The following is a 26421-nucleotide window of genomic DNA, read 5'->3' as shown; positions in this document are numbered from 1 at the left end:
TTATATAAGCACCTCTCCTCCTCCTTTGTTAGGGTTGGATTTTTAGGAGCAAAAACCAGACCTAATACATACATATAACTTATATATCACCCTCTCTCTCTATATCTCCCTCTCTCTCTACATTTGCGTATGTTAGAGTGATCAAACACCCTTGTTCTTGGGCCATTTCTTCATCAACTCATAGCACAAGGCATCCAACGCCCATTCCAGCAGCTTGAGGCTGTTCTCCAGAGCTTAGGAGCACCTAAACTTGGTCCAAGAGGTGCTGGTTCATTGGTCTACAAAGGTGAGTCCTCTTCTTCCCTTTTCTAGCCTATTCTTGCATCATATCTAAGCCATAGTTTCTTGCATCTTTGGGCTCCGACCCAAACTGTAACTCATCATATTTTGAGGTCCTCTTCATGTTTGATTGAGGACCTCTTGCTGTTTGAGGACAGTAGCTTGCACTTGCTTCAATATCCTCTTTGAATGCCATAATCTTGCATAGAATTCTTGACTTGTGTGTGATCTGTTTTAGAGCCTGATGTAAACTGAAAATAGGCTTATTTTGAGCCCCTCTTCAACATTGAAGAAGGGCTCAACGCTGTTTGGGACTTCCATGTTGTACTTCCCTTTATATCCTCTTTTTGGTCCCATTTTTGTATGTCTTGGCAGCCCCTGATGTTGCTGTTTTTGGACCTTGGTCCGAACTAAAAGTGGCTTTATTTTGACCTCCTTAACATGTTTTATTAAGGGTATTTTCTTGTTTGGTGAATGTTTTGTATACCTCATGTTATAGCCACTTTTGAGCCTCATTTTGCATTGTATTTCTAGCATGTTTGCATACTGATTTCGGGGCTTCCATGAACTGTAAATGTGCATATTTTGGGCCCCTCTTCAATGTTGTTGAAGGGCCCTAACATGTTTGGGGACAGAAGCTATGAGTTGCTTCATAATCTCATGTTTAGGGCCGTTTTTGTATGCCATTGTTGCCCTATCTTTGTTTTCTTTTTGGCCATGAGTTGTACTAGTAAAATGCTAATTTTGGGGCTTCCTTGCTACTGTCTATTCATTGCATATCCATGTTGTGCATGTTTGATATAGATATAGGCCATTTCGGGTGCCAAAGTCCATGTTTCGGGACTATTCCATGCATCGGGTGTGTTTTCGCCTCATTCCGGGGCTGTTTTCCCCCATATTTCAGTGCTGAAATCCCATTAGCATATTTGCATGTCATTTTCCATGCCATTGCATTGCATATGCCATTGCCTCGGTTTGCGTGCCCGTGTGCACGCATTTCGAGGCACTTCATTTTCATTCATCGGCCTCTTATGTGAGTGTGGCTGAGGCTCTCTCATGTTAGTATAAGTCCATGTTGCATTCTATATGCCATTTTAGCCATTGCATTGCATATGCCATTGCCTCGGTTTGCGTGCCCGTGCGCACGCATTTCGAGGCACTTCATCTTCTTCCATTGGCCACTGTTTTGGGCCTAACTAGAGCTGCCTAATTCATGTTTAAGACCATCCCTTGCTTATTTGCATGCTCACCTTGCATGTTTGCTTGTATCGGGATGTTGCATCCTTAGCTCGTATGCCTAGGTTGCATTGCATTGGCATGCATGCCTTGCCTCTTGATCATGTGATAGAGGTTGGGCTTTAGTTTGTTTGATTGGTTTGCATTTCATTTGACATGAAAGTTGCATACTTGATTCCTTGGGCCATCATGCATGGAAATGCGCGATTGGTGGTCCGAGAATCGAGGCACATGCCCCTTTGAGTCATTACCATGATAAGGGACATGAATGGTGCATATATGCCTTGAATTGTGCTGCCATGCTTTGCCTTGTCCTCTGTTGCTGTGGGTTGCAGGTTCTGCAGGAATACTCTGCCGACCGGCAGTGTAAGGTGCCGGCCGGCAACAACTTCTCTGCCGACAACTTCATTTGGTGTCGATGATCGTACAACACTGCCGGTGGAAATTTCATCTAGCCGGTGGTGATCCCCTCTGTCCAAGGATGCAGTCCTGAGGTTTTGACAGCCTCCAGAGGAGTGAAGGAAGGAAAACAGAGGCAGCCTATGCATGGCGGCGCGTTTCCCGAGGCGTTTACTGCTTTTCTTAGTCTATTTTAATTTGTTAATTAAATTAGGCAATTTGTAACATTTAATTAGCTTGCGTAGTTAATTAATTTGTAATATTTATTTGGTTCCTCCGAGCGAGGGCAAACTTGTAATAAGTGTGGGTGCGTGTGTGTATGTCTTCCAACCCCCACTTCTTTCTCCCTTTTATTTACCTGCTTATGATGGTAGATTAGGGCACATTTATTTTAGCATACCTTATGCTATGCATGCGTGCATTCATGCATTTGTTGACATGCACCGGGCTCGGTACATCATACAAACTACATTGTACTTTTCAATTCCAAATTGAATACATGTTACCTGTAGCATTTCATATGTCATTTTAGGGTTAGCCGAGCCTGTTTAGATTGCATCTTTGCATGTGTTGAATTAGCCATTTTTAACATGGACTTGGATCATGCATGTTTGCTAACAAGTTCTTTGTTTTGGCATGGAGTACTATGTAAGTATTTCCACTTTAGCATATCGCATGAGTGTGAATGTTGCCATGACAGCATGCGTAACATGTGGCTAGATGCTTATGTGTTAAACTGTTTTGAATGCCTGTGGGTGAAGGTTGGATTGTTTGAGTTGGAAAGACTCGTTGAAATCCGCATTTTAGCCTACTTGCGAGTAGCAAATCCCAAAGCATTTTCAAACCGAACGGATATGCAATGTTTATTTCCAAATTAGGCAATCTAGTCTATCCTTGTTTGCTGTGCGCATAACATAGTAATTCTAGGCTGATAATCGGAATAAGAACACATAAAGTTTTCAAAAACGGATATCACGGTTAGTAGAGGCCGGTCTTCGGACCGGGCGAAAGGGGGTGCTCATAGCTGACCTTCCCCGATCGTACCCAAGCTCCCGAGCCGAGACAACTCCGGTGATGACGGACATGTGGCCTTCGGCACCGAGTCAGGGTTTCCTAAATTCTCCCATAAAAAATATTTAGGTGGCGACTCTGTATCTGGCAAAGCAGTCCATGTTTGGCACTTCTTTTTCAAAAATCTGTTTTTCTCAAAACGATTTGCCGGATTTGGACTCTTTGGTTCAGACTTAGAACCGTGACACAAATCGAGTCCGAACTGTAGCATGAGGCCCACGGGCGCTGTTACAATACCTCATTGCGTGGAGGATGTGAGAGCTTTCAGCCCTTTGTTGTTGACTTCAGTTGTGCCCTTTCTGGCAAGTAGAGTGCCTTTTCTGGCAAATGCATTGACAAAAGGGAAAAGACAGGAAGCCTGACTCAACTGTGCCCCTAGTTCATTATTTTGACCATTTTTTGTTTTGGTTTTCTACTAAAACAATTTTGACCAACATGAGAGTTAGATTAACACACTTGTTCGATTTTTGATTTGAAATCATGCAAGTCAGGCTATGAGCACTGAAAATTTTTCTTTTTTGGGTCCAAGAAATGATCCAGTTTTTGGAAAAGATGAAACAATTTTCGAGAAAATTAGTCAACCTCAGTAAAAATTCTCAAAAACTATTTTTGCAAACGGCCAATGCTTAACAAGCACAGAACCTACTCTTGAGACGCACAACCTCGGATCTGGAGGAAAATTGCCCCCTTACTCGAAGAGAGCTGCATGGCAACGGAAAGTTGCCCCTTGTTTGAACGGCACCGCAGCGCATTGAATAGCAACGGAAAGTTGCCCCTTGTTTGAATGACACCGTGGTGCATTGAATGGCAACGGAAAGTTGCCCCTTGTCTGAATGGCACCGTAGTGTATTGTAATCAATCCTAAGAGCGATGATTGCAACTGAACTCCCGGAAACAGAAAAGACAAAGATGACTTGAACCATCACAAAGATGACAAAGTATTTTACGGCTGGACTTCAGAATGAAGTTGCCTACGTATCCCAAAGATGGGAATCTAGCCTCATGTAGTTCGGGGTAAGGTACACTCGGGTATTATCCTCTCCTTTTTAGGCTCTAACTTTTGCCAAGGCGCCCGTTGCGGGTTTTCGACCTTGCGAGCTTCGTTCTTCTTTTTCTTTTCAATTTTTTTTTTCATTTCTTTTTCTCTTCTTTTTTTTTTTGCATTTTTTTTTGCTTTTTTTTTGTGTCTTTTCTTTTGCATTTTTTTTGCTTTTTTTGTATTTTTCTCTTGCTCTAACTTTTGCCTGGGTCGCCCTTCCGGGTTTTCGGCCCAGCGAGCCTCTCAAAGGGTAAAAGTGTAACAAGTCCATGCCAAATGGTTTTAGGGTTTTGAAGCCATCCGTATCCAGGAGAGTGGCTATTGTATTGCTTTACTGAAGGATCTATCTTCGGCTCTTCGAGCATATCTGACATTTTTGCCCCTAGTTTGAGGGGGGGCTTTTGATCTAGCTTTACAAGCTTCCTTTGATCTGATCTTCTTGATCTGACTTTGGTGCCTCTTGTTCGAGGGCTGCTTTAAATCTGGTCACACAGGCCTCACATGGCGGTTGACCGTTGAACGTTCTGAATGGGTTCAAGGTTCGAAAACCAATGGATGGAATCTTGAGGCTGAGAGTGATCCTAGGCTGCACAATCTCAAGAGCGATTCCACACAAGTCTTCACAGGACTGCGCAAAACAGTTTTTGAAATCTTTTAAGAAAGCGACAAATCGCTCGCGCTGAAGACAGTGTAGGACCAATCTGGATCAAACCAGGATCCTTCTCAGTACTCATACTAACAAGCATGATCTCGATCATTAAGGGCTTAACATGCCCCTCTTTCTCTCAATTGATCAAGTTTTGCAAAACCCGAGGAATTCCTTCCTCTTTGTTTTTCTCACAATGTTTCGAAAAAAAGTTTTGGAAAACTTAGGTCGATGCAATGACTTAAAAGCATAGAGAAGCAGGTGAAATGCACTGTCGTTTCGTTCGACTTTCTGGTACAACTGACACAAGGCAGAAGCAAACACAAGGGTGTGAAAATCACTGCTGTTCCATTCAAATCTGTTGGCATAACTGGCTCCAAGGCAGAAACAGACTCAAAAGAAAGCAAAAAGACAAACACAAAACAAGATAGTGATGTCCGAGGTAACACCCCCGGAATCACCCGACTCCTGCACAACAGGACTGACTCGATATGTAAAGACTGACTCAAAACAAAGAGACAGACTCAAAATAACAGAACTAACTCAATACCCAAGCCAGAACGTACATAACCCAACATTCACAAATGCTCAAAACAGTGCGTGCCATACGCCACATCCGGAGTAAATTGAGCACCGCCCGCAGCTGGTTCATCCCCTGAGCCACAGGTATTACTTTTCTCCCTGACTATGGTCACAGCTTTCCCTATTCTCCAACAGGGTGACAGACTAGGTTGGTTCAGTATCCAGAATTGAGGCGCATACACATGCTATCTCAATCTATGGGGCTGCCATACAGATTTCAAGCCGAGGATATACTGCCCTGCACCTAGGGAAAAAAAGGCTAAACATTATCGGGGACTCGAACTTGGTTATTTCTCAAGCAAATAGAGACTAGAAGGTCAAAGAAGAAAAGATGAAGGTTTATCACCAGGCCCTGAATGTTCTGATTCCTAGATTTGTAAAGCTAACTTTCACGTATCTACTAAGAGAGAACAATAGGTTCGCTAATGCTTTAGCAACTTTATCTTCTATGGTAAACGTCCCACTTGGAGTCTGAATGCGTCCTATTATCATTGAGCAGAGATACACGCCGGCTTATGAAACTATCGCCACAATAGATGAAGTGCAAGACAAAAACCCATGGTACTACGATATCTGAAACTTCTTGGAAAAGAAGATTTATCCACTAGGGGCAAAGACCAAAGACAAAAGGAGAATACGGCAAATGGTCGTCCAATTTATCATCTGCGGAGGTAAATTGTACAAAAGAAGTCATCTAGGAATGCACAAGTTATGTATGGAAGAAGAGGAATCAAACCGCCTGATGGAGGCCATACACGGAGGAGAGTGCGAAGCGCACAACAATGGAGTGATGTTAGCCCGAAAGATTCTCAGGCAAGGTTACTGCTAGTCCACTCTTGAGGAGGATTGTATTAGTTTTGTTCGGCGATGCCACAAATGCCAAATTCATGATAATCGCATGAATATCCCGCCGTCAAAATTGTACAACATGACTTCACCATGGCCTTTCTAAATCTGGGGAATTGACGTCATCGGCGCAGTCATGCCAAAAGGGTCAAATGGGCATGAATACATCTTGGTGGCAATTGATTACATCACAAACTGGGTGGAAGCTCAGTCCTATGCAGAGTTGAAAGCATCGCATGTGGCCAAGTTCATTAGAAATAATATCATTTGCCGGTACGGCGTCCCAAACAAGATCATATCAGATAATGGCTCCCACGTCATGAAGGAAATGATAGACTTGTTGGAGAAATACAAGGTGGCTTTTCATAAGTCATCTACATACAGGCTGTAAACCAATGGAGTTATTGAGGCCGCCAACAAGAACATCAAGTATATTTTGCAGAAGATGGTTGAGACCTACAGGGACTAGCCAGATAAATTGCCATTCACACTCTAGGGCTACAGAACTTCAATCTGGGCGTCTACAAGAGCAACTCCATATTCTCTCGCCTGCCAATTAAAATAGAAGTCCCGTCACTGCGAGTTATGGCTGAGTGTCAGATAGCAAAGGCGAACTGACAACAGAGCATATTCAAAGAATTGATGTTGTTTGATGAGAGAAGGCTGAAAGCATTGTATCATGTTCAGGGCTACTAGCGCAGAATTGCTAGGGCTTTTAACAAGAAAGTTAAGTCCCAGAATCTCAAAGGGAGAGATATGGTGCTGAAAGACAACCGAGCTCCCATTCATGACTCTAGGGGCACGTTCAGACCCAATTGGACTAGTCCTTACATCATCAATGATATCTGGCCGGATGGAGCTGTCACTCTCATGGACTTAGATGGCCTAGAATTTTGATAACCGATCAACATGGACAAGTTGAAGAAATACTATCCCTGAGAGGCTCGCTAGGTTGAAAACCCGAAAGGGTGACCTAGGCAAAAGTTAGAGCATGAAAAATTAGAAACAAAATTAAAAATTAAGCTCGCAAGGTTGAAAACCTTAAAGGGCGACTTTGGCAAAAGTTAGAGGGCAAAAGGAAAGAGTTAATACTCGAGTGAACCTGAACTAAATTACGTAGGACTTGATTTCCATCTTTGGAATACGTCGGCAACTTCATCCTGAAGTCCGACCGTAATCACCTCCAACTCAACTGTGCTGTCCTTGTGTTTGATCAGGTCATCTTTGTCCGTTCTTTACCTGAGAGTTCGGTTGTGATCTTTACTCTGAGGAGAAGAGTTGGTTACAATGCAAAGTAGCAATGTGTGTAATCAAGGGGCAGTTATGATCTTTTGATTCAAGGTTGTACATCTCGAGGATAGATTCCGTGCGTGTCAGGTGGTGATCCTCTTGAAAATGGTTTTGAAAAGTTTTAATAAAAGTTGATTTTGTTCAAAATTTTGCCTTTTACAACTTTAGACAATTTTTGGACCAAAAGAAAAATTTTCAGTGCTCACGACTTTAATTTCATTGATTTCAATATAAAGCTCTCCAACTCTTTGATATAAATCAAAGTTGCTTTTATTGCATCGAAAAATCTGAAAAAGAAAGGTCAAAGCAATAAACTAGGGACATAAGTGAGTCAGGTACTCCTACGCCCTCTGCTCGTGGAATCTTCTAAAGCCATAATGGGCTCGGTTTGTACTTTATCCTCGAGCCAAGCCAAACACTCATCGAAAAGGGCATAACTAAAGCTAGGGGTAGGGACCAGAAGCTCTCTCATCGTCCAAGTAGTGAGGTACGTAGCCAAATGTGAACCACGAAAGGGGAATGAAATCGAGTACTCTACCCCCTCCTCTGGGCAGGTCTGATCGTGCCCGAACTGACGTTTGAACTGGAAGGGGAAGTAGAACACACAGCGCGTGAGGCTGATCAACTGTATGCCAGGCTGCCGAGCCATGCTGCAACTCATCTCGGTCAGATTAAGCGAGGGGCAATGCTAGGCTATGTCAGTAGCAGTAGACCTATTGCACATCTAATTGCATCACCATCTTTTGTTCAGGAAATCCACTAGTCGGTAGTGGAAGAAATAACCTCGAACTGAGTACTCAGGGCAAGAATCCACTAACTTCAGCCACACCTGGGAAAGGATGAAATTAAAGAGAGATTAAAAAATAGAGAGATGTATGTTGAGAGAAAAGTGAGAAAAGGGCTATGAGAGAAAAATAGAGCGTGAGTGCAGAGAGATATGAGAAACACATATAAGAAAGGGTGGAAAACAATACCTGAAGAAGTAATGGACTTCCCGCAAATCTGGTAGTCTCTCGCCGATGAAAGGCGTCTAAGCCCATCAAGGTCTCGGCCAGTGCTAAACTAATGTAGCTCTTGCCTTCTTTCAGGACTTGCGCCACTTCGATAAATCGAATGCTAGATCCGCCAAAACTAGGGGCAAGAAGGAAATGTGCAAGCATGCACAAGTAGAGGGCATGTTGCCGAAAATCCTGCCAGAAAAGGTTGCCTCTGTCACCGACGTCGGGAAATCGATGAATTAAGCTGGGAATGTCCAACTCTCCGTTGTGGGCCAAAGATCGAGCCTTGTGCAGAGTGAGCCCACACATTCGTCCCAAAGCTTGGGCTTGGCCAAAACAGGGTTGAGGTATGATTTCCTCAATTCGCCAGGATTTCATTAGCACCTGAAATTCTTCAATTGTCGGGCATATTTCTTGTCCCCAGAAGCGAAAGACGTATGTAATTGGATCCCAGCATTAAGCCGTGACATGAAGGAACGGAAAACAAAGTGAAGCTCGGCTAAACGAAAAAAGTGCATTTATGCCGAAACCCCAGAAATTTACCTTTTCCGAGCCGTCTAAAGCTGCTATCCAATCTAAAAGCTTTTCGGGAAAAAATGGCTCCATTTGTGGAAGAAATAGCAGCTGAAATGAAGTTCTAGAGAATAATTCACGAAGCTGAACCTTTTGTAGAAGATAAGGCTGTGAGTGGAAACCAACTATCAGCAATCTGGCGATTTTCACATTTGTGGCCGGCACGTGGCTGGCAAGCTACTTTTGTAGCCGGCAGGCCACCTCTTGTGGCCGGTAGGCCATCTTCTATGGCCGGCAGGCTCTATCTCTGGCGAAAAATATTCTTTTCTAGTCTGTTATCCACCTGTGTGCTGAACAATGCTGAAAGCTTGTGTTTTGTTTTGATCTTTGTGTGTTTTACGGTCTTGTTTTGAGTCTTTTTGGTTTTAGTAAGTTTGTTTATTTGTATTTGAGTTGTTTTTACTTTGTTTATCGAGTTGCATTTTGTATTTCGTATTTCGTTTGTTGGTCGGCTCGTTACCCGATTAAGAACATTGTTTCAGTCAAGTGCTCTATTGGCCTATTCAATTCCATGTCCATTTTATGCAAATATGGTGCTCATGATGTAAAAAATGACAACCACTTTTCATAAAAACTGCGAGGTTTTATTTCGATCATGATTTTTACAAAAGAGGAGTACAACTGTTCAAAGAAAAATAAAACCTATCTGAAACTATACATGTGCTAATGCTACCAAACAAAAAAAACTAAGTAAAAAAGTACAAAAAACGATGATCGGGTTTTTATGCAAAAAGTACATGTGATATTTCGATCATCGTTTCTGCTCTCAGATGACTCAGAATGCTGACTCACTACCTCCTCAGAGTCACTGGTCTCAGCATCATCATAGCTCAAGATGGGCTCTGGAGGATTGCTCTGGCCTCAGTTACCCTTATCTCTGTCTCTCCTCCCTGCTTACTGGAGAAGGTACTGCCAATGTTGTCCTTGCTGTTGCTGCCGGAGCCATCGATACAGATGGGATCTGAAAAAGATAATTGTCAAAATTTCAGTTACAGTGTGTATATCAGATACAAGCATAATATACAGAAAAGGTGGTATGAAGAAATCAGATACAATATGAGTATAGTGTGCAGATGCAGTGTATCAGATGTAGTATGTCGGTATAGTTTGGGAAAGACTACAGTTGAAATGCTAGTGTATCAGTGGAAATATGATAGCATGAAGCGTGCAAACTGAAGGAAATTACCTTGATACCGTGGAGACTAAGCAGCGCCTCCCTCCTCTGCACCATGCCCATCAAGGAAGCTATCAACTCGAGACAGCTCCCCATGTACTTTATGGATACCTGTAAATGCATTTTGATGATCAATGTTCGCAATAAACATATCTGAAATGAAATGTGGGGTGCAAATCGTAAATTATGGTCCATACCTGAGACAAACCCGAACTCCGACAAGCTCGTGTCCAGCCTCGGCTGGCTCGATCGGGATCTGGTAAGTAGCCTCGGTATGCCGCTAGCATGTGAGCGCGATAGGAAGCTCTGGCTAACAGGAGCTCTACTCCGCAGGGGGAGCCTCTCTAGCACGGGCCCTAGTCGCCCTAGTCAACTCCCTTGCCCCCTCGCCTCCGTGAGCACCTGTTAGAGGTGGCATGAGGTGGGTTTGAATAAAGGCCGTGTAGTCGCCCTCACCCGTAAAGAAATCAGCATCCAAGGCCACCATGAACTGAGTGATTGTGTCGAAGGATAAGCAGTCTACTGATCTCATAGACTCTAACAATGGCATCGGAACAACTGGATCCGGCAAGCCCACGGTCTGGCGGACGAACTGCTCACTTAAGAACCAGGCTTGGCAGACTGAGCCCTCCAGCAAAATGCAAAAGTACGACATGGCCCAAGCCCTAGCGTACTAGTCCTGTACCCTAGCAGGCATCATGGCCTAAGGCTGCAACATGATCTGCAAACAGAGAGTGTATAGATTATTAGTTACTGTCAGTTGTGAATCTATGAATCAGAGCAGTGATAAAGCAAAAATGACTATGTTTCGGGTTACCTCGTGGGCAGCCACAGTGTCAAAATAATGGCTGAAGAAAGAAAAGGTCTCGCGAGTCCTATGCTGACATCGACCATCATATCGCCTCAAGTAAATGACCATCGGGTGGAGCTCCTCCATGGGCTCTGAAGCCAGAGCTGGAAAATATGCGTAAACCCACAGCTATAATGAAAGTGCAGTGATATGTGGTCATCAAAGTATGAACAGATGTAGAAAGTGCAAAGTAGAAAGCATGCAGTCTGAACAGATGTGGAAAGTGCAATGTAGAAAGCACAGGGTATGAACAGATGCAGAAAATGTAAAGTGCAAAGAGGGAACTGAAATGCAAACATCTTAGGCTTGCCAGTAGCCTCCGATCAACTTTTGCCTCAAGTAGGAGATAGAACTCATGTAGCCGTACAGAGTGGCAAGGCCAGCTCCGCCCTAATCATAGAAGCGTACTCAGGAAAAAGACACTACGGCACTAAATAGATATAAGCCCACGGTGTTCCACCTGTTTGAAAACAAGGTGGTACTAAAGACAAACATCAGGAAGCCTTTGGCATACTGCTCCATCTCATCCAACGTCTCGGGCTCGCTCCCTCGGAACTGCTCAGTGAACCAACTATATCTGACCATAGCTGGCTGGTACAAGGGTGGACGTACTCCCAACAGCTCAATCCAGGCTGCCTCTCACTCTCCTATGTTGGTGTCAAAAAGGGTCGGATCACCCCCTACTCCTAAGCCTATGACCATGGCGAAGTCGTAAAAAGTCATTGTATCTCTCTGGCTATAGAGAAGTGGAAGGAGTTGGTGGTGTCCCACCACCTCTCCACAAGTGCTACTAGAAGAGAATGACTCGCAATGACCTGTGTCATGACGGAGCAGAAAAGGCTCTCGTCAATGATGTCATGAACTCCAAGAAGGAGCTCGTCATACCAATCTCCCACTCTCGTAGCTCCATACCCCCTGTGGGCACAAAACTCTCCCTGTGGTAAAGAATAGGTAAATCAGATCAGGTAGTGATGAAAAAAGTAAGTTAGATGAAAGGCAGTGCAAGAAATGCAGTGAAAAGACAAGTAGGAATGCATGAAAATAGAGTTCATACCTCAACGGCGCTGGCTAACAGGTGAGAGGTCAGCTCCCTCAGCAGGAGATCCTTTGGTGCGCTGCGAGCAAAGTCATTGAATCGCCTAATGCCTCTGGGTGGCAATATGTGCGTGCAGGGATAATATCTCACCGGATCAAAAGGCTGTACCCTCAATGGTAGCGGCTCTGGCTCTAACTCGGGCTCAAACTCTGCCTCGAGATTAGCCTCAATGCACCTTGCCAGCCTCGACAGGTACCAGGTCCCCTACTTCAGGAACAGGTGGGAATGCAAGCGGAACCTCAGAAGGAGCCCCGTCATGTGGAATCTCATCTGCCATCTAGAGAATGGATGAAAAGTAGGTGAAAAGTAAAGAAAAAAGGAGAAAAGAAGGTGAACTTAGAAAAAGTCAACCCTATGAGAGAGAAAATGGGAGAAAAAGTCAAAGTCAAAAAAGTGCACGAAACTCGAGAGAAACTCGGGGGAAACAAGCCTTAGGTGGTGAAAATTTGAGAAAAGGCATGGAAATTAAAATCTAATCGGTTCAAAGTAAGAGAACTAAGAGGGTTTTGCGATGAAAATGTGCATGGGGCATTGGAAAACGGGTAAAAAGTGCAAATCTAAAGAGAAGGAGCACCTAGAGAGAGTGGGAGAGCAATTTCGGTCTTGTGGGTGTGTGGAAATGAAGTGTTGTGATGTATACTTAAAGCCCATGCTCGAAAAGACCAAACTGCCCCGGTCTGCCATCGGTGGCCAACAGGTGGTCGGTAGCCTCTCCTTGTGGCCGGCGAGTGGCTGGTGGCCTTCCTCTGTGTCCTGATGCTGTTTTGTGTCTTTGTTTCCCAAGAGGTGTAGGGAAGGTTCATTCAAAACTGTGTTTCGGCACACGATGTTCATCACTCGTCAACATGAATGAGGTGTATCCTTTTTTAAACATATTGCAATTCCTCCGAGAGGTAAATCGGAAGGTGCCATCGAATGTCGTTTTTATTCATTTTATGCCTTCTTTCTCTTTTGTTGCATAGAATATGCATTTCACAATACGTATGTTGTATGCGTGTCTTGCATCATTCATGATTCATGCATAGAACATACTGTCAATCATACATAGAAAATGCTTTGTTTCTTGTAGAACATGCCTTTAATTAACATCATACGTCGATTGTCTATCTTGCATGGAATATGCTTCATGCATCTATCGTACTTGTTTACTTTGTGCATCTATCGCATACCTCTCTGTTTTATCTCGAGACACGTGAAACGCGAGCCTGAGCGATTTTCTCGTACCTCGGGACGTATGAAGCAAAGCCCTAGCCGTGTTTTATCTCGGGATGCGTAAAGCGCAAGCCCGAGTAGTTTTTCTCGTATCTTAGGATGCCTGAAGCGTAGCCCTGGGCTTGTTTTATCTCGGGACACATGAAACGCGAGCCTGAACAGTTTTCTCATATCTCAGGATGCGTGAAACATAACCTTGCGCGGTTTCTTATTTCTCAGGATGTGTGAATCATGACCCCTAGCAGTTTTTACTCCTCTAGTTCTGGGGACACATGAAATGCAACCCCAAGTAGTTTTTGTTCTTCAGTTTCTCAAGCCGTGTGAAATGTGACCCCGAGCGGTTTTCGTTTCTCAGTTTCTCAAGATACGTGAAACACAACCCTGAGCGTTGTTTTCTTTCCTCATCTTTTGTTTTGGCGTGGTCAAAGTGTGTTTTATATCTTTTTGCATGAAGCCTGTTTTGGTTTTAAGCTTAAAGTTTTTCATTCGCATGTTGTTGTTTTGCTATCTTGCTTATTGCATCATCTTGTATGATCATAAGTTTTCAAAATAGCCAGTTTCGCGAAGTGTGCGAGTTCAGCTTTCAAAGTTGCATTGTGCATATCATTTGCATCTTGCCTCAGAATTACGCTGGTTTGATTCCTTACAAAGGGATACGTAGGCAGCCTACGGGCGCGACCATTTATTACTGTCTCGATTGTTTGTCTAAGTCTTACGGCCTTGTCAAAATGGGTCATCTCCGGCTTTGACATTCACTCACATCATTTCAAGACTCCGAGTTCTGTCAAAGAGGGGCAACTGTAGACACCCTATTTTTACGGCCATTGCGACTGGGACGCCATCGCTTGCACACTCGATGATGAGTCTATATGCTTGTCAAGCGCTCGAAGTCCTTAGCAGAATGCCACAGCTTTGAGCCTTTCAACCCTTGCACACCTTGTCTAAATTTTGCACCAAACTCAATGTTATTCAAGCCTGCAACCAAGCCACCTCTTTGGGCTGCCAGCCATTACTCTTGGTTGCCAGCCACCAATGTCTTTTGTAGATATTTTGTGACAGTTGTGCCAGCTGTTTGCACAGATGCTTGCATCTGCTCCCATGTGTATGGCTAGATGCTTATGAGGGGAATTCATGTTTTCTATATATAGAGGGCCTTCCTCACATGTTTTGAAGGTTAGAAAAAATTTGGAGCAAAATTTTTCCTCTCTCTACAATTCTCTGTCTGACTTCCAAATTTCTACACTTTTGCCTACATATCCTTCACCTTTGCCTATACACCCCTAACCAAACCTCTCCATGTTTGAGCCGAGGTGTCTTTAAGGCTTGGTGGAGCTCTTGAGGGTGTGTTTGCTTGGTTTTGTTGCTTGGAATTGATTTCCTCTTCAAGAGGTATAAGGCTTTGCCTCTTTACTTGTTTTAACTACTCCTTTTCTTGCAATTCTCCAACTGTTTTTGGGCTGTAAAAACTCTGTGATTTTAGGCTGAAACTTGGGCTTTGTTTTGCATGCTTATAGTGCAATTGTCCTCATGAGTTTGGTGTTCTAGGCCTTAGACACCGTCTTATTTGAGTTGATTATATTTATTTATGGCTTTTCATACTTGTAATCACTCCTAATCATCTCTACAACCTCCCTCATTTCTTGGCTTTTATTTTGCTTTGAAATTGGTTTCAAACTACTTGTTTGTTTAAGCATGAGATTGAGATGTCATGCTTAATGGTTTAATCCCCAAGGAGGTTCATTACCAACGGTATGATGTCTGTTTCATGCCCAAAGCAACTCTTGGTTTGAGCCCTCTTTCCATTAGAGGACTTAACTTCACCCTTCAGACTCAATGAACTAAAGGATGGTTGGTAATTTAAAATGGAGTACTAAAATGGGACTAAAATGGTACAAGATAAAATTTGGTTGTCTTCAATCAGACGTTAATTGAACACATGGAAGCTTGAGGCATTTCGTACTCATTAGTGATGAAATAGTTCAAGTTTCCAAGGTCACCACTTCCCATCATCATTTCATGAAAGGGAGGAGGTTACAGTCTTATTTTGTAGCATTTATTGAACTTGCACATTTTTGTTCATAAACCATCGTGCAATGAAATTGCTTGAGTTGATGGTTTGCGGACTAAGGTTACTACTCCTTTGATTTGTTCATGATAAGGAGGGGTGAATTGTGAAAACAAACCCTTAAGAATACCCTGTGCATGCTCTGTTTGTTCTTTGTTGTAGCAAGACGAACCCTACAATAGTGGCTGTCACTCCTGGCCGACCGGCCACTGATGCAAAATTCAGCAGTGTGTTTTTTGAGCAGAGCAAAGCTATTCTGGAGGTGGACAATAGTGTATGTGATCTACTATGCAACAGAGACCTTCTATAAGCAAAACAGTGGCCTTTTCGGGTCGAAACCGAGCACGTGCATGAGCATTCCTCGCATACCAAGCATGTTTAAGTTTAAATATTTAGTTTTAGATATTTGTTGTAATTAATTAGTTGTAGGTAGTTAATTTTGTCAAGTGTTGTAATAATTAGTTAGTTAATTAGTTGTTCGATTTCGTCTTGTAATTATTTTAGTTAACTAGAACAGTTAATTCATTTGTTGTAATAATTAGTTAAGTAGTTTAGCTAATTTAATTTGTTTTGTAATAATTAGCTTAGCTTAGCTAGTTAGCTAGTTAGTTTATTCAAACTCTCCTTCATGAGAGCGCAATGTTATAATAATCTGTATGTCTTCCAACCCCACATCTTTCTCCCTTTTATTTACTAGCTTATGATGGTTAGTTTAGGGACATCATGTTTTGTTTAGCATACTGCATATTTGCATCCATTTGTATTGCATGCACCGAGGCTCAGTTCATCATTCTAACTTGCATTGTTATTGCTTATTCTTCTTTGAATACTTGCTTAGACCGCTTGATATCAAATTGATTCATATGCCATATTAGTAGCCAAGCCTATTAGTTGCATATCGTATATGTTGGATTAGTCATATTGCACAGTTAGGAATCATGCATTTTTCTAACTCTTTTGTTTATTTTGGCTTGGAGTACTAGGTGAGCCTTTACTCGCTTTAGCATATCTTATGTGTGTGATTGTTGCCATGTCTACCATGCTTGCCATGAGCCTAATTGCTTAAGTGCTATAACTACTTGAATGCATGTGGATGAAGGCTAGTTGCTTGAATTGGAATAATTTGAGTAATGTTCATATGCGATCACTTTTTCAAATGGTATATATTTCGAAACAATTTTTCAAAATGAACATGAATCGAAATGTTCCAATTCTTGCAAAGTTAGTCCATACTTGTGTGTGTGCGCATCACATAGTAATGCTAGCCTAATAATCGAAACAAAAGCATATAATGTATATAAGATTCATATCATGATTAGTAGAGGCCGATCTTCGATCAGGCAAGCAGGGGTGCTCAATTCATGACGTTCCCCTCTCGTACCTAAGTCCCGAGCCAAGACAATCTTGGTGATGACGGACACGTGGCTTTTGGCACGAGTCATGGGTTTCCTAAATTTTCCAAAAATATAATATTTAGGTGGCTACTCTGTATCTGGCAAAGCAGTCCATTTTTGGCAATTTGATTCAAAATCGATTTTCCAAAAGATTGCTAGGTTTGGACTCTCTGGTGATTATCTATTTTACATTGCACTTGTGGAATCAAATTTAGAACTGTGGAATCAAATTTAGAACCGTGGGAGTCCGATACTGTAGGGCTATTTCGATTTCCAAAAGGGGGCACGAAAAGCCAAGCTATAGGACCCATCTCCACACATATTGCTTCGTACTCGGTTATTAGGGGCTCTATACTTGGGCCTAACAGATAATATGCAATTATTGTCCTTGCCTCACCTAATTTCATTGCACTGGCCAGGTTAGCCAAGGCGTCGGCATGGCTATTATCATCTCGGCTAACCGGTTGTAGCCAGCAAGTTCCAAATAGTGTTTGTAGCTTCACAACCTCCTTGACATAGGCTATCATCGTCTCATCTAAGGCTGTGTACTCACCCATTGCTTGATTTACAATGAGCTAGGAGTTACAGAAGACTACCCATTTGTTGGCTTTCATTGCTGCTACTAGCCTCAGTCCAACAATCAATGCCACATACTGTACTTCGTTATTTGAGGCCTCGAACCCCAAACGGGTGGATTGTTCTATCATTCGCCCATCTGGCGATACTAGAACCACTCTTGCCCCTGACAAAAAGGCAAAAGGACTCGCAGATGTACATGTCGCAGGGTTTTAGCATTTCTTCTGTCTACTTTTGTTTTGCCGACGTGGGGTTATGTGTCCCCAATTGGTGTCCCCAATTGGTGTCCCTCTTCCTCCCCTGGGCATCCTAGGCCGCCGTTCATTGGTGCCCACCTTGGGATCACGCCCAGAGAAAATTCTGCCATAAAGTCGGCCAAAACTTAGCCCTTGATTGCTGTTCTCAACATGAATTCTAAGTCATACTAAACTAGAACTACTACCCATCGAGCTACTCTTCTTGTTAGGTCTCCATGCTATAACAGGGATTTTAGTGAATGTTCAGTTAACACCACAATCTTGTGGACTTGAATGTAGTGGCTCAACTTTTTTGAGGCCAATGTAAATTCCTCCAGAGACAAGTACCTGGTTTCTGCACTTTGCTAGGGTCTTGTTGACATAGTACACTGCCTTCGATTCACCTCCTTCTTCTCATATTACCACGACACTCACGGCATGGTCTGAAATTGCTAGGTATAAAAACAATTCTTCTCCTGGTACCGGGTTTGACAACACTGGTGGCGGTGTCAAGCACTTCTTCAAGTCGGCCAATGCGACTTTTCATTCTTCTGTTAACAGAAAATCTGTGGCCTTTTTTAATAAACCAAAAAACTGTTTGCATTTAGCCAAACTTTGGCTAATGAACCTGTTCAAGGCCACTGCCTTTCCAGTCAAAATCTAGACTTGTTTGGCTATTGTCGGGCTCTTCAAGTCAAGGATGGTCTTGATCTGATCTAGGCTTGCTTCAATATCCCTCTTGGTGACCAAGTATCCCAGGAATTTACTGGATCCAACTCCAAATGCGCACTTCAATGTGTTGAGCCGAAGCCGATGTGTTCTCAGGATGTCAAAGATCGGCTTTAGGTTTGCCAGATGGTTCCCAGGTTACTTGGTTTTACCAACCATATCATTTATGTAAACCTCCACTATCGTTCCAATTAGATGTTTGAACATCTTGGTGACTAGTCTTTGGTAAGTTACGCCTGCATTCTTTAACCCAAAATGCATTGCTCCGTAACAATAGAGTCCTTTAGGAGTGATGAATGTCGTCTTCTCTTTATCTGGGGCATACATTGCTATCTGGTGATAACCTCAGTATGCGTCTGGAAAACTCATCCTTCCATGCCGTGAAAGTGGTATCTACCAGTTGATCAATCTTCGGCAATGGGAAACTGTCTTTGGGGCAAGCTTTGTTCAAGTTTGTGAAGTCCACGCAGACCCTTCACTTCACATTCTTCTTCTTCACCACTACTGTATTAGACAACGATGTGGGATAATTTACCTCTCCGATGGCCTGTGCTTCTAATAGCTTGTTTACTTCTTCCTCGACTGTCTGCACATGTGTCGGTCTTCTTGATCTCTGGACTACTGGTTTTGTCAGCTTGTCCACGTTAAGTCTGTAACAGGTGACCTTTGGGCTGATTCTCGGTATCTCATAAGGTGGCTAAGCAAACACTTCTATGTTCCCTCTCAAGAAAGCCTCTAGTTCTCTTTCTTCTTCCTCGGCTAAGCCAAAACCGATTAGAAAAAACCGTTCATCATCTCCTGCTTACATCAGAACCTTTTTCAATGGTTCTTCACTTTTCTCTTCAGGTTCTTTACCGGCATCCTCCAGGACCTCATGGTCTTCGCTTTTAACCTCTGCACTTTATGCTTCCCTTACATTATAGGTGTACTTCATTGCTGCCATGGAGCAATTTTTCACCTAGACCTGGTCTCTTCATACTTCTTTACTCTCCTGTTCTGTTAGGAATCGCAACAGTTGGTGCAGCGTTGAGGGAACAACCCTCATTGCATGCAACTAAGGTCATCCTAAAATGATATTGTACAGGGAGGAATTATCTATTACAGTGAACTCTGTTGTTACCTTTCTGCTTCCTGCCTGCACCTCCAGATTCATGGCTCCTAGAGGCCATGTCGGCGTCCCATTGAATCCAACCATCAGGCTGCCGAATTGCTCTAGATCATCCTGATGAAGGCCAAGCTCCTTGTAACATCTGACACACATGATGTCAGAAGAGCTACCCTAATCGATCAGTATGCGCCTGTAGACACCCCATTTTTGACCACCCGCAAGACTCAGACGCTTGGTTCAATGCACTTAATGATGAAAGTTGAATTGTGAATTCGCTGCGATTTGGAATCAATCTGGCTTCTAAAATAACCTCACATCTTCAACATTTACCTTATTTGAACTCATGGGTCTCTTTTTTGGACCTTCTCCCACCCTGAGCTGAGTTTGAACCAAAAAAAAAAAAAACCAGAGGAGGCCATCATGGCCATGCCGTGCATCCATGATGGCTAGCCGTGGCTATGAATGGCTGGCCGGCCGGCCTTTGATGGCGATAAACATTGTTCTGGGTGGAAGGCCACCAGCTGTCCATTTTTGAAGATATTTATCACCTTTTGAGCTCGAATTCTATAAAACCGAAGCTCTGGGATTGTTTTGAGGGTTGAACAAAATTCTAAAAGTCATATATATACCTTGAGAGCTCTTGTCTCCACCTTTTTCCATTGCAAGTCACCTTTGAGCTAACCTAGCTTGTTCATACCACCTATACACACCATACACAACCTTGTTTTACCACCCTAGAGCCTTGGTTGATCTTGGAGAAGTATAATTCAAGCTTAAGAGTCCATTGAAACCAAGTTTGAAACATCAACAACATGCTTACCCCTTGGAAGGTATAAGCTTGTATTCTTCTCTCTTGTCTTCATTTCTATCACTTACCTCATAGTTCTTGCTATTTTGGATTGTTTTGAGCTCATTTGAAGTGTTTGGAGTTGGGTTTGAAGAGTTACAAAAAGGGTAGAGAGAGTTTTCTCTTTCTATACCTTTATTTATAACTCAATCATTCTCTTTTCCTTTGACATTTACACTGATTTTTAGAGGTTTAGAAAGGGTAAAAGCCATGTTTTGAAGCTTCAAAAGTGGAGGGGTTAGCCACCCCTCCTTATCTTTGCTTACTAGCCTTAATCCTCTTCTTTATTGTCTAGCTTTTTAAGCTCTTTTCATGCATGTTTTACCTCTGATTTTCATGCATTAAGGGCTGTTTTGAGGTTGTCTAGGCCTTTTCAATTGCTTCATGCTTTGTTTAATACACTTGTGGTCTCATAAGTAGGCATACTTGTATTGGTTATGCTTTCTTTGTTCATTTTCCATGTTTGGAGTCTAAGTTTACCAATCAATCAACCATCCATACCTTTCATTCTTGAGAATGGTTTCAACCAATTGAGGTTGTTCAATACATGTAAAGGAAACTTACACTTAATGGCTTAATCTCTTTGGAGATTCATCGTCAACAATGTAGTCCCCTTCTCATGTATTAGAAGAACCTCTTGTTTGACATTATTTCTTGTTTAGAGGACTTTAACGTCACATTTGGACAAATGGACTAATGAATGGCAATAACTAAAACAATTGGCTTAAAACTTGGATTAAGACATTTAAGAAAATGGCCTAACAGCATGAACTTGGCCGGACGTTATGCCAAGTTTCTTGTGTCAAGGGTCATCAAGCATTAATTCATGGTGTTTTTGATGTCCTTGAAGCGTCTCAACTTCCTTTTTAAACTCATTCCATGACAAAAGAGAGGGATGATCATTTGCATTATATTCATTGATTTTTGTCCAAAATGATATTCGAGATCATCAAGCAGACATATTGCTCATTGATGGTTTTGGAATCAATCTCAACCTTCTCTTCAGGTTTTCCCATGACAGCGAAGGAAGGAAGGACAAACAGAGCCTGAAAATGCTCTATCTGCATTGATTTCACCCCAAAGCACAGAAACATAGCTTTGCACCAAATTGATGCACGACCAGCCATATGTATACCCGGCCGACCATCAGCATTGCACAGCCGACCCTTGGTGTGTGGTCAGCAGTGCAATTTTGCAGAAACAAAGATAGTAGCTGAAGGTGAAATAGGGATGGCCTAGGAAGACAGAGTAGTTTTCAAACGATTTGTATGCAGCCTCCATCTATCTTCCATTATGCTCTTATCAAATGCATTTATTTATTTAATTATTTCATTCGCAAGGAATTGTGTTGTAATATTTAATTAGTCTAATTAGTTGTAGCTAATTATTTGGTGCTGTAATATTTCACTAGCTTAGCCTAGTTAATTTATTCTAATTAATTAGCTTAGATAGTTAGTTAATAACTTATTTTAAGTGTTGTAATAATTAGCTTAATTAGCGTAGCTTACCTTGGTTAGCTAGTTTATTCATTCGAACTCTCCTTCGTGAGAGCGTAATATAATAATGTGTATGCTTTGCAACCCCACGTCTTTCTTCCTTTTATTTAATCGCTTATGATGGTTAGATTAGAGACATATTTCAATTAGCATACCTTATGCTTGCATCCATTCATCTTATATTACATGCACTGAGGCTCGGTGCATCATTCAAACTGCATTGTCGTTTCAATACTTCGATGAATACATGTTTAAAACGCATGCTCTCAAATTATTGCAAGTAACATGTTTGGTAGCCAAGCCTATTAGTTGCATTATTGCATGTGTTGCATTAAACATCTTGTATAGTTAGGAATCATGCATATTTTTCTAACTCATATCTTCTTAGCTTGGAGTACTAGGTGAGTTCTTAATGCTTTAGCATACATGCATGAGTGTGAGTGATTGCCATGATTAGCATGCTTGCCATGAGGCTAAATGCTTACTTGTTAAACTGTTTGAGTGCCTATGGATGAAGGCTTGTTGCTTGAATTGGAAAGATTCAACGAATGTGTGTTAAGCCCACTATGTCTAGTGGCAAATTCACTGCTTTAAGCCCCTATAAAGACTGTTCCAAACTAGGACAGGATGCTTGTCTTAATTCAGGATTGTGTGAAACACTTTGCTTGAGCAGTGAACCCTAGTTCCTGACAAGACTAGGACAGGGTAACCCTACCCCATCATAGGGGTGTTTTGTCTCTCACTTAATTGGTATGTGCTTTTAGAGTGAAACTCTACAGGAATGTATGTATCAGTTGCGAGTTTGAGTATCGGATTTGGGGGCAGAATTCAGTGTTGAGTACAGTGATGCAACTTTTCATTACAACTGTGTCTTGTTCACATCTGTGCTAAAGTGCTGTGCGATTTCTGATTTTTGCTTTCTTTTGCTTTATTTCTTTTTGCAAGGTAGTTAATCAAAATTACTTCAGACAATCCAATTACCCCCCAAGCACTCTGGACCCGTGTGAGAAGGATCTACAGATTCGGGGATCTTGTTAGGGGACAGTCAGTGTTTGCTTCGCTCCCACTAGTTACGAGACGAATGAGGGTTAGGCATAATTCACCAGTTCAGCAATCACTCGCATCTAGTCGGGATCAAACCTATACGTTTAGACCAGCAAGGGACCATTTGCCTATTTAGATGGCCCAGTATCCTATAGGAATGGAAGACTTGATTCGTAATCTCCAGCAAACCATTGAGGCCATGAAGCAAGATGCTGCCTGCCAAGCTGAAGTTACAGTCCAACAAGCTAAAGTCATAAACAGGCTAAAACAACAACAACCATAGCCCGCAGCGGCTTCTACTTCCCATCTACCTTCTATGGGTATTCCGGTACCTGGAACCACTGCCAATGTCCAAGAGAATCTGGGCAACCCGGTAGACCACATTCCACTACAAGCCTCCACGGCACCAGTATACCAAATAGAGACGCCATTTGAATTCGAAGTAGACCCCACTGCACTAATGGTCAACATGCTAGAAAAGCTTTTCAAGCGGGCATAGGGTGTGAACTCAATCCTTGACATCGAAGATGGATACACTAACTCCGTAATAACTTTGCTAGACAGATTCAAGATGCCACACATAGACCAATTTGATAGCTATGGGATCCCATGGTCCATTTACGGTTATTCTCAGACATCTTATGGCTAATGGGCCTCTCCAGACTTCAAAAGTTGTCACTTTTCGACCGGTCCTTGTCAAGAATCGCTGCTATCTGGTATGCAAAATTGGAGGACTCTGTGAAATGAAGCTGGGAGGAAATGGCCGAGGCCTTCATTGCATAGTACTCCTACAATACCCAGATCGAGGTCACAACTCGTGATCTTGAAGCAACCCGTTAAAAGCCAAAGGAGGGCGTCTCGGACTTTGTAACGAGATAGAGGGCCAAGGCCTCTATGATAACTATCAGGCCGTCCGAACGGTGGTCCGCAATCTGCAAGGAAAATTACTACAGAAGATGATTGTCTTGCCTTTCTTTAGATTCGCTGAGCTCTATGAAATAGGGGTTCAGATTGAAGATGCAATGAAATAGGGGTTAATAACCGATGAGAAGGAGCAGCCAAAGAGGCCTTTCACACGCAGTTCCAATGCAACCACGAGTGGTAGCACCTCTGCACGGCCATCTGATGTCAATGTCGTCACCACTACAGGCAAAATAGTCACCCCTTTTGCCAGTACAAATCCACAAACCTCGACCTCAAACAACCAAGCTCGAACCCAAAGGGTCTTTACTCCACTATACATGCCTTTATCCCAAGCCTTGAGGGTGTGTAGACGTCCTCGAACGTCCCGGGAGGGGAATCCCCTGTTTCGTTCATTTGGGCTTACTACAGTTCGGACTCAAATTGTCACGGTTTTTAATCTGAACCAAAGAGTCCAAATCCGACAAATCGTTGAAAACAGATTTTTGTAAAGAAGTGCCAAACATGGACTGCTTTGCCAGATACAGAGTTGCCACCTAAATATTTTATTTTAGGGGAATTTAGGAAACCCTGACTCGTTGCCCAAGGCCACGTGTCCGTCATCACCAAAGTTGCCTCGACTCGGGAACTTGGGTACGATTGGGGAAGGTTAGCTATGAGCACCCCCTCTCACCCGATCCTAAGATCGGCCTCTGCTAACCATGATATCTAGTTTTGAAAACGTTATGCGTTCTTATACCGGTTATTAGCCTAGATTTACTATGTCATGCGCACAGCATGACAAATATAGACTGAGTCGCCTGAATTGGGACAAAGCATCGTATATCCGTTTGTTCGGAAATCGGTTTGAAATTTGCTACTCGCAAGTAGGCTAAAACATGGATTTCTTGTTCCAACTCAAACAATCCAACCTTCACCCACAGGCATTCAGGTAGTTTATATCACATAAGCATATAGCCACATGCTAAGCATGCTGTCGTGTTTAACATTCACACTCATGCGAGATGCTAAAGCATAAAACACTTACAGTGTACTCCAAGCCAAAACAATGAACATGTTAGTAATCAAATGTATGATCCAAGTCCATGTTAAATGGCTAATGCATCGCATACAAAATGCAATCTAGAATAGGCTCGGCTAATCTAAGAGTGGCATGTGGAATGCAACAAGTAACACGTATTCAAGTTAGAATTGAAATACTATGCAGTTAGTATGATGCGCCGAGCCCGGTGCATGCAATACAAATGAATGGATGCACGCATGCATAGCATAAGGATGCTAAATTAAACATGCCCTAATACTAACCATCAAAGCGGGTAAGTAAAAAGGGAGAAATAAGTGGGGGTTGGAAGACATGCACACACGCACCCACACTTATTACAAATTCGCCCTCGCTTGGAGGGACCAAAAGAATAATACACTTTAATTAACCGACAAGCTAATTAAATAATTTACAGACCATCTAATCAATTAACAAATCAATTAGGCTAAGGAAAGCATTAAAAGGCCTCGGGAAAAGGGATGCACACGTGCCCGGATTGGCTTCGCCCGGAAATCCAATGCCATGCGCAAGCTGCCTCTGTTTTCCCTACTCTGCTCCTCTAAAAATGGCATAATTCCCAAGGTACACCTCATGAACACTGGGGAATGACACCGGCCATGAGGAATGGTCACCGGCCAAAGGGAAGTGGTCATTGACCATCTACGGGGCTATCGGCTATCCATAATTGGTCGATCGGCACTTAATGTAGTCGACCGGCCAAAGCTTCGTGCAGAACCTGTTTTGACAGCAGCAGAGGGAAAAACAAGGCATGACAATGCATTTGAAGCAAATGTGTGCACTAATACATCCCTTATCATGTTTATGACTCAAAGGGGGATGGTACTCGATTCTCGGACCACCAATCGCGCATTTCAATGCGTGATGGCCCAAGAAACCAAGTGTGCATTTTGATTTCAAATGACATGCAAGCCAAATAAACACATAAAGCTCAACCTCTATCATACTCAATTCAAGAGGCAAAGCATGCATGCTCAATGCAATGCAACCTACGCATGCTAGCTAAATGTGCAATAAGAGTATGCAAGCAAATAATGTATGCTAGGTACACAACCTATGCAAATAAGCATGCAAGGCATTGACCACTATGCTAATGACCAATCATGCCAGATGTAATCTAAACAAGCAAGCATGTAAGGCATGCAACATGTTAAGCAACTTAATCAAGGGAGATTGCATGCCAAATGCAACATGATTCAAGCATGCAACACATGCGATAGTCCAAGTATGCAACAACACACAAGGTGAGCATGCAAGAACATGCAAACAATGGACTTATACCAATTTGGGCAGCTCTCAAATAAACCCAAAACAATGGCCAAATGCTAAGGAAATGAGGTGCAAATATACATACAAACATGCATGCAAATGGACCAACACTTAAGCATCAAAGAAGCAACCTTTAAGCACACTTAAAAGGGGATAATCATGGACAAATGGCATGCATAATAAGCTCTGAAATCATGTTATAAGAGGTGCCAAACCAAGTAAACAAGACAAGCCAAGCATGCAACAATGACCCAAAACTCAAGACAAGCCAAGGGGCTTAAACCAAAGCTATATGAAGCAAGCCCCAAAGGGCCATGAGGGCATAAAACAGGTCCAATGCAGGTCTAAACAAGACCAAAGACACATCTAGATGGCATCTAAATGG

At 42.6% G+C, this 26421-nt stretch overlaps 1 pseudogene; it reads left to right on the top strand.

Moving 5' to 3' along the window:
- Positions 1 to 26421, top strand: part of LOC114256263 ((-)-germacrene D synthase-like) — a 296423-nt pseudogene that overhangs the window by 187236 nt on the left and 82766 nt on the right.

The sequence above is a fragment of the Camellia sinensis genome, chromosome 8, assembly GCF_055761805.1.
Source record: "Camellia sinensis isolate YWXY chromosome 8, ASM5576180v1, whole genome shotgun sequence".
Lineage (NCBI taxonomy): Eukaryota > Viridiplantae > Streptophyta > Magnoliopsida > Ericales > Theaceae > Camellia > Camellia sinensis.
This window is presented reverse-complemented; position numbering and strand designations above follow the sequence as displayed.